This window comes from Chiloscyllium plagiosum, chromosome 21, assembly GCF_004010195.1.
Source record: "Chiloscyllium plagiosum isolate BGI_BamShark_2017 chromosome 21, ASM401019v2, whole genome shotgun sequence".
Taxonomy (NCBI): domain Eukaryota; kingdom Metazoa; phylum Chordata; class Chondrichthyes; order Orectolobiformes; family Hemiscylliidae; genus Chiloscyllium; species Chiloscyllium plagiosum.
In genome coordinates, this window is record NC_057730.1 from 14,099,202 (window position 1) to 14,106,774 (window position 7,573).

Below are 7,573 nucleotides of genomic sequence, written 5' to 3' on the forward strand. Positions count from 1 at the left end.
AGATACAGAAGATAAGAAATGTCATTCAGGTAGGAAGGTAGCCTCAGAAATTTTATTAATAAGAAGAATATCTGTGTTTGTAACTTAACTAAATTGTTATATGCTTTCTCTCCCTCTGCAATGTTTACATTTCTATTATCATGGTTTCAAAATGTTCCAGTCATTATTTTGAACTTAATGATCTTTAATAAATATAATGCCTCCAACATTTGTTTCTTGTGAATTTTATTTCTCTCAAGCTCTGTTAAATATTTATACATTTGTAAATATGAGGTGAGCAGCATCATATCTCTTCACTATAACAGCTGTGCCTGAAAATAGTGATATTCCAAAAATTAAAATTTACTTTATCCAAAAATACTTTCTATCAAAATACCAGCTAGAATATAGCTGCTTCCTGCATTAAAGTTCTCCCTCACAATAATTCAAACTCCAGTCCAGTTCTCTTATTTACTAGCAGTTGTCATGGATACCCAAACATTGCTGCATCAATTGTAAAGGCAACCTTTTCCTTGAACTATTTCTCAACAGCTGATGAAGGGAAGCACAGTGAGGGAAGCAACTGGGCACTTATGGTAAGTATCTGGAGATTAGGGCAAAAGAAATAATGCTGTCAAAACGATGTGGATCTATAAAATAAATTTAATTGATCGTGATTCTTGTAAAAACTAAATACTGTCATCATTGCTACCAATTCAAAAACTGATGGACAAAACCTTCTGTAATGCTGTTTATTTTAGCCAAGAAGTCAACCAGGTTTCACATGGATTTTACAGAGCCACATCAATTATAGTGTCTAATGTCAATAATTGTCAGCACGAGTAGGTGGTTTGGGAGTGGGGAAGAAGTTTGGCCCCAGTCTGTTACTTCCAGCGCTGACATTATTGAGAACTTTTAACTTATTACTATAATAAAGTGTCATGAGGTATCACAAGGAGGGGCCATTAGGATCAATTTACATGTGATTGTTTAAAACAAATGCAAAACACTTGCTAAGTAGTCTTTCATAAAGATGGCCTTCAATACTGGTAGCAATGATTTTTATGCTGTCCTTTCTCCCCAATCTTTCTGACTTTTGTAATTTTATCAGGCTTTTTGTTTGAATTTCAGGTTGTTGAAAATGTTTAAGAAAATTTCCTTCCAGCAGAACCCAGTCGCTTTGTTTTTGGCACTTGAAATTACCCTTTCTGGTAAGTTATAGTAAAACAATCCAGAATACTGAACACTGTTGAATTTTAGTGTGTGCCTGTTTTCTTGAGAAGAAATAGCTACAAAATCAACAATTTCACACAAAGGGTATTGGAACCTGGAACTCTGCCAATGGGCTACAGGTGCAGAGTTAATTGAAATTTCAAGGCTGAGACCAATAGGTTATTTGTTAGGTGAGGGTCTTGGGTACCAAAAGATTATGGAGTTAAACTGAGTAAGTGGAATTAATCTAACTTTAAGAGTTAAGATGTGGAGGTTTTGGTGTTGGACTGGGGTAGACAAAGTTTAAAAAAATCACACAACACCAGGTTATAGTCCAACAGGTTTATTTGAAAGTACAAGCTTTTGGTGTGCTGCTCCTACGTCAGATAGTTAGTGTGGCAGGATCATAGGACACAAAATTTATAGTAAAAGATCAAAGTGTCATACAACTGATGCGATGTATTGACTTAGAATGGATTGCAGGTTTTGATTCATTAATATTACGCAACAACGCAGAGTGGCCGAGCAAAGGCCGATAGCCAAGTTCGGAACCCATGAGGATGACTTCAACCGGGATCTTAGGTTCATGTCACACTACTAGTAACCCCACTTTACTGTACACATACACTCTTACACATGATCACATTCATGCAGTCCCTCTCTCATACACACGCTCTCTGTCAGACACACACATGCACACTGTCTCCCAGACATATATCCATCACACTCGTGCACGCTCTCTCTCTCACACACGCTCACACATACAGGTCTATGGGGTGAATTTGCATTTGCAGATACATTCTATTATGCTCAAAAAGCACACAATCTGTCAGCAGTCAGTCCATGTGACATTTTGTAAATTCCTACTTTGGAAATAGAACTGGTCTGACTCAAGGTTTGGAATACAGACAGACTGTAACCTTTTAATGTATTGTCCGAGCTGAAATGTCACTTTTTTTTTAATGAAACCTTAAGTTATCTTGGGACTTGAAAGAAGTTCTGGGATTTACATATTAATGAATTGAAACCTGCGACCCATTCTAAGTGATTAAAGACTGAACAGCAATCTAGGTTTGTTTAATGCATCAAATTGGTTGTATGACACTTTTTACTATAAATTCTGAGTCCTATGATCTGTCCCACTAGCTACCTGATGAAGGAGCAACATTCCGAAAGCTTATACTTCCAAATAAACCGATTGGACTATAACCTGATGTTGTGTGATTTTTTTTAACCTTGTAAGAGTTAAGATATGGGAGCAGAAGTAGGCAATTTTGCCAATTGACTAAATGAAACAGACTCAAGGAGTTGAATGGTCTATTCCAGTTTCCAAAGCAAATACTGCTGATGCTGGAAATCTGAAATGAAAACAATGTTCTGGAAACACTCCGTAGGCTTTGCAGCACTTACAGAGAAAGAACACAAAGTTTTCAGTCGAAACTGTTCTTCAGAACTGGAATCTCACTTGACTTGAACCATAAGGCTTCATTTTTCGCAATCTACCCCCACCTCCACCAATATAAATGTTTGAAGGTGGGGTGAGATTACAAAATGCAGTCTGTGAACTTTCCACTGGACCTAACCAATGCCTCACCTATCTCCCATTTTACCCAGATAGAGGAAGCTCTTTGATTTACTGCATTCTTAAGTGAAAAGTGTGGACTGCAGATGCTGGAGATCAGACTCGAAAAGTGTGGCACTGGAAAAGCACAGCAGTTCACGCAGCATCTGAGGAGTAGGAGCGTCAACGTTTCACGTGTAAGTCCTTCATCAGGAATCCTTATGAAGGGCTTATGCCTGAAACGTCAACTCTCTTGCTCCTTGGATGCTGCTTTGCCAGCGCCACACTTATCGACTGCATTCTTAAGTGCCACATTGTGCCTCTTTTTCCAACAGCAGCAAGAAACTCAGACCAGATGGCTAGCTTTGCAGACTTTACAGCCCGGGCTGCTGTTTGGCAAGGATAACAGGACCTCATGGAGGCAACCCCCAGTGTCCATACCTCACTGTAATCCTGGCCCCAAACTCTCAAAACCATCCCCCACCCCCACCCCACATTCCCTTCATCAAGGGCTGACAGCTTAGTCTCCACCAATGCACTAGACCTACCTGGAAGTCTGGGCTCCCTTAACCTTCTCTTCCTCAGTCCTGGCATTTTCTTTGGAAACTGGAATAGACCATTCAACTCCTTGAGTCTGTTTCATTTAGTCAATCGGCAGAATTGCCCACGTGTGCTCCTATGTCTTAACTCTTATAAGGTTAAAAATATTTTGAAATACTAATATTAGGTCAGCCCTCAACCCTTTCTTTCATGAACCCATGAACAGGAGTAGGTCATTCAAGCCTTCCAGCCTGCTTGCCATTAAATAAGACCATGATTGTAACCTCAAATCCACATTCCCACCTAACTTGATAACCTTTCAATCCCTTGCTTAACAAGAATTTAACTACCTCTGCCTTCAACATTTTCAAATTCACTGCTCCCACCATCTTTTCAGGGACAGAGTTCCAAAAATTCTTAATGCTCTTAGAGAAAAGAATTTGTCTAATCACTGTCTTAAATGGGCCACTCTTGACAATAAGACAAACTACTGAGTAATGCCTGGGAATTAATTCCTCAAAGATCCTTTTAGATCCTCCGGAGAAGGATAATGTATGAATGTAGCTTTCCTCTTTCTCTCTCCATTAAATCAAAGGAAAAATAGTTGCTCCTTCAGTGTATCAGCATTAACACTGTTCTTGTTCACAATTGACAAGTTTCTTTTTCCATATTTGCTACCATCATGAGGAGCCTGTATCACAAGCAGCTGCATGTGAAGGGCCCATGTTTGTTTGAAATGTGCCAGCTGTAGTTAGGATGTAAGATTGGTAAGTTGTGAGCCATACCAAGTGCAGCAAAGCTGCTGCCAAGTGCTATAGTTTCTATTCAATTTGATAACCAGCGGAAAGTGTTCAAAGAACAACCCTACAGTGCCAGTACACATTTGGTACAATTTTGAATAAAATTTGCTAACACGTTTGCGAATTGGCATATGTTTGATCATAACTATGTTTTTTTTACATTTTTAGGATTCTGCGGTGCCCAAAACTGTAAGCTACATTTCCTACTAAATGAGTGTATCAGTGCATGTAATCAGTATATTTCTCATACTTTAACCAAAGCTCTTCAGTCATTTGATGGACACAACTTAAGTGTTAGCGAGTTTTGAGAAGATATGTAACTCAGGTTGAGGTTTTGGATGTAGATTTGCTCGCTGAGCTGAAAGGTTCATTTTTAGACATTTCATTACCTTACGAGGTAACATCTTCAGTAGACTTTATGCAAAGCAATGCTGAAACTTCCTGCTTTCTATTTATATGTTTGGGTTTCTTTGGTTTGGTGATGTTATTTCCTTTGGTGATGTTATTTCCTGTGGTGAAGTCACTTCCTGTTTCTTTTCTCAGGGTGTGGTAGATTGGTTTGTTGATAGAGTTCTGGTTGGAATGCCAAGAACATAGAAGAATACAGCGCAGTACAGGCCCTTCGGCCCTCGATGTTGCGCCGATCCAAGCCCACCTAACCTACACTAGCCCACTATCCTCCATATGCCCATCCAATGCCCGCTTAAATGCCCATAATATAGAACATAGAAGAAAAGCCAAGCTTCTAGGAATTCTTGTACATGTCTTTGTTTGGCTTGTCCTGGGATGGATGTATTGTCCCAATTGACGTGGTGTCCTTCCTCATTCGTATGTAAGGATACTAGTGAGAGAGGGTCATGTCTTTTTGTGGCTAGTTGGTGTTCATGTATCCTGGTGGCTAGTTTTCTGCCTGTTTATCCAATGTATTGTTTGTTACAGTCCTTGCACGGTATTTGGTAAATGACATTAGTTTTGCTCATTGTCTGTATAGGGTCTTTCAAATTCATTAGCTGCTGTTTTAGTGTGTTGGTGGGTTTGGGGGCTACCATGATGCCAACGGGTCTGAGTAGTCTGGCAGTCATTTCCAAGATGCCTTTGATGTAGGGGAGAGTGGATAGGGTTTCTGGATATGTTTTGTCTGCTTGTTTGGGTTTGTTACTGAGAAATTAGTGGACCGTGTTCATTGGGTACCCATTCTTTTTGAACACATGGTATAGGTGATTTTCCTCTGCTCTGCGTAGTTCCTTTGTGCTACAGTGTGTGTTGGCTCATTGAAATAATGTTCTGATGCAGCTTCATTTGTGGGTGTTGGGATGATTATTTCTGTAGTTCAATATCTGCATGTGAAGGGCCCATGTTTGTTTGAAATGTGCCAGCTGTAGTTAGGATGTAAGATTGGTAAGTTGTGAGCCATACCAAGTGCAGCAAAGCTGCTGCCAAGTGCTATAGTTTCTATTCAATTTGATAACCAGCGGAAAGTGTTCAAAGAACAACCCTACGGTGCCAGTACACATTTGGTACAATTTTGAATAAAATTTGCTAACACGTTTGCGAATTGTTATATGTTTGATCATAACTATGTTTTTTTTTACATTTTTAGGATTCTGCGGTACCCAAAACTGTAAGCTACATTTCCTACTAAATGAGTGTATCAGTGCATATAATCAGACACCACTGTATGTGTTGTTTTTCTGTAGACGCTGGTTTGAAGTTCACCATTGGTTGTTCGGTCCACTGTGACATCTAGGAATGGCAGCTTGTTGTTGTTTTCCTCCTCTTTAGTGAATTTTATGCCAGTAAGGGTATTATTAATGGTCTTGAAGGTTTCCTCTAACTTGTTTCGTTTAGTGATAACAAAGGTGTCATCCACATAGCGGACCCAGAGTTTGGGTTGGATGGTTGGCAGAACTGTTTGCTCAAGTCTTTGCATTACTGCCTCTGCTAAGAACCCTGATATCAGAGATCCCATGTGTGTTCCATTGGTTTGTCTGTAAGTTTTGTTGTCGAAGGTCAAGTGGGTGTTAAGGCATAGGTCCACTAGATTGGCGATATTCTCCTTGTTGATGAAGTTAGTGGTGTTTGGTGTCTGTGTCTTTGGGTCTTCTAATAGTGTAGTCAGTGTTTCCTTGGCCAGGTTAATGTTGATTGATGTAAAAAGGGATGTTACATCAAAGGAGACCATTATTTCATCCTCTTCTATCTTAGTGTCTTTAATGGTCTCAAATACGGATGAGGAAGGACACCACTTCGACTGGGACAATACATCCATCCTAGGACAAGCCAAACAAAGACATGCACGAGAATTCCTAGAAGCATGGCATTCCAGCCAGAACTCTATCAACAAACACGTCGAGTTAGACCCCATGAGAAAAGGAACAGGAAGTGACTTCACCACAGGAAATAACATTATCAAAGGAAATGACATCACTAACCCAAAGAAACTCAAAATACAAATAGAAAGCAGGAAGTTTCAGCATTGCTTTGCATAAAGTCCACTGAAAATGTTACCTAGTAAGGTAATGAAACGTCTGGAAATGAACCTTTCAGTTCAGCGAGCAAGCGTACATCTACAACTTAAGTATTGCTGAAGAAAGATAATTTTATGAAAACTTCTCATCTTGCACTCACCAAGTCAACTCTCAAGAAATATCAAATTAAGGGGATAGCCAACATTTATACGAGATGAAATGTGGATTCTGATTGATAGAGGTGTTGCTATGGAGACCACACTATTTAATAATAAATGACAGTTAACTGCCTGGTGTTGTTTAAATTTTAAACCTCATAATTCTGATTCTGATAGGTCAAGACATCATTTGACAAATGAATCGGAAAATGGCTGCCAGCTATTTTGTTGATTTGAAATAGATGCATATCATATACATGTTCTTTCTGACTGCAAATAATATGCCATATGTATTAATATGTATAACTTCCTGTACACATAAATGCACCAAAGTATCAACTCAACCCTACACCAAGGTCCAGTGTAATTCTTCACACACTCAGGATTAACTGTCAAATGTTGCCCAATTGCAGTCTCACATTTTATACAGCACACTAGAGTTTTGCAAGTGTGACCTGGTTATATATGGTCAGTGCCATGCTTGTAATAAACAGCTGAACAAAGATATGCTGTCTGATATGTTCTGCCAGTCCTCAGAACTTGTGGCCCATATACCAGGCATCAAACTAGTTCTGAACTTCAACTACACTTTCATTCCCAATTCCTTTTTATAATATAGCTCTTGCAGTTTAGGATTTTTATAAAGAACAAAATGGCACAGACACAGGCTTCGTTGTTATTGAAATAAACCACCTGATTCCCTGATACAAAAGTTCTAAGCTGATCTGAATGACACTATCTTGATTGATTTGTCCAATTTAAATCCTTCCACGATTTAACATCGGTTGCAACCCAAAACAGACACAATGACCAATGATTTATTCAAAATAAATCTCTACCAGGAAAGCACGTGCA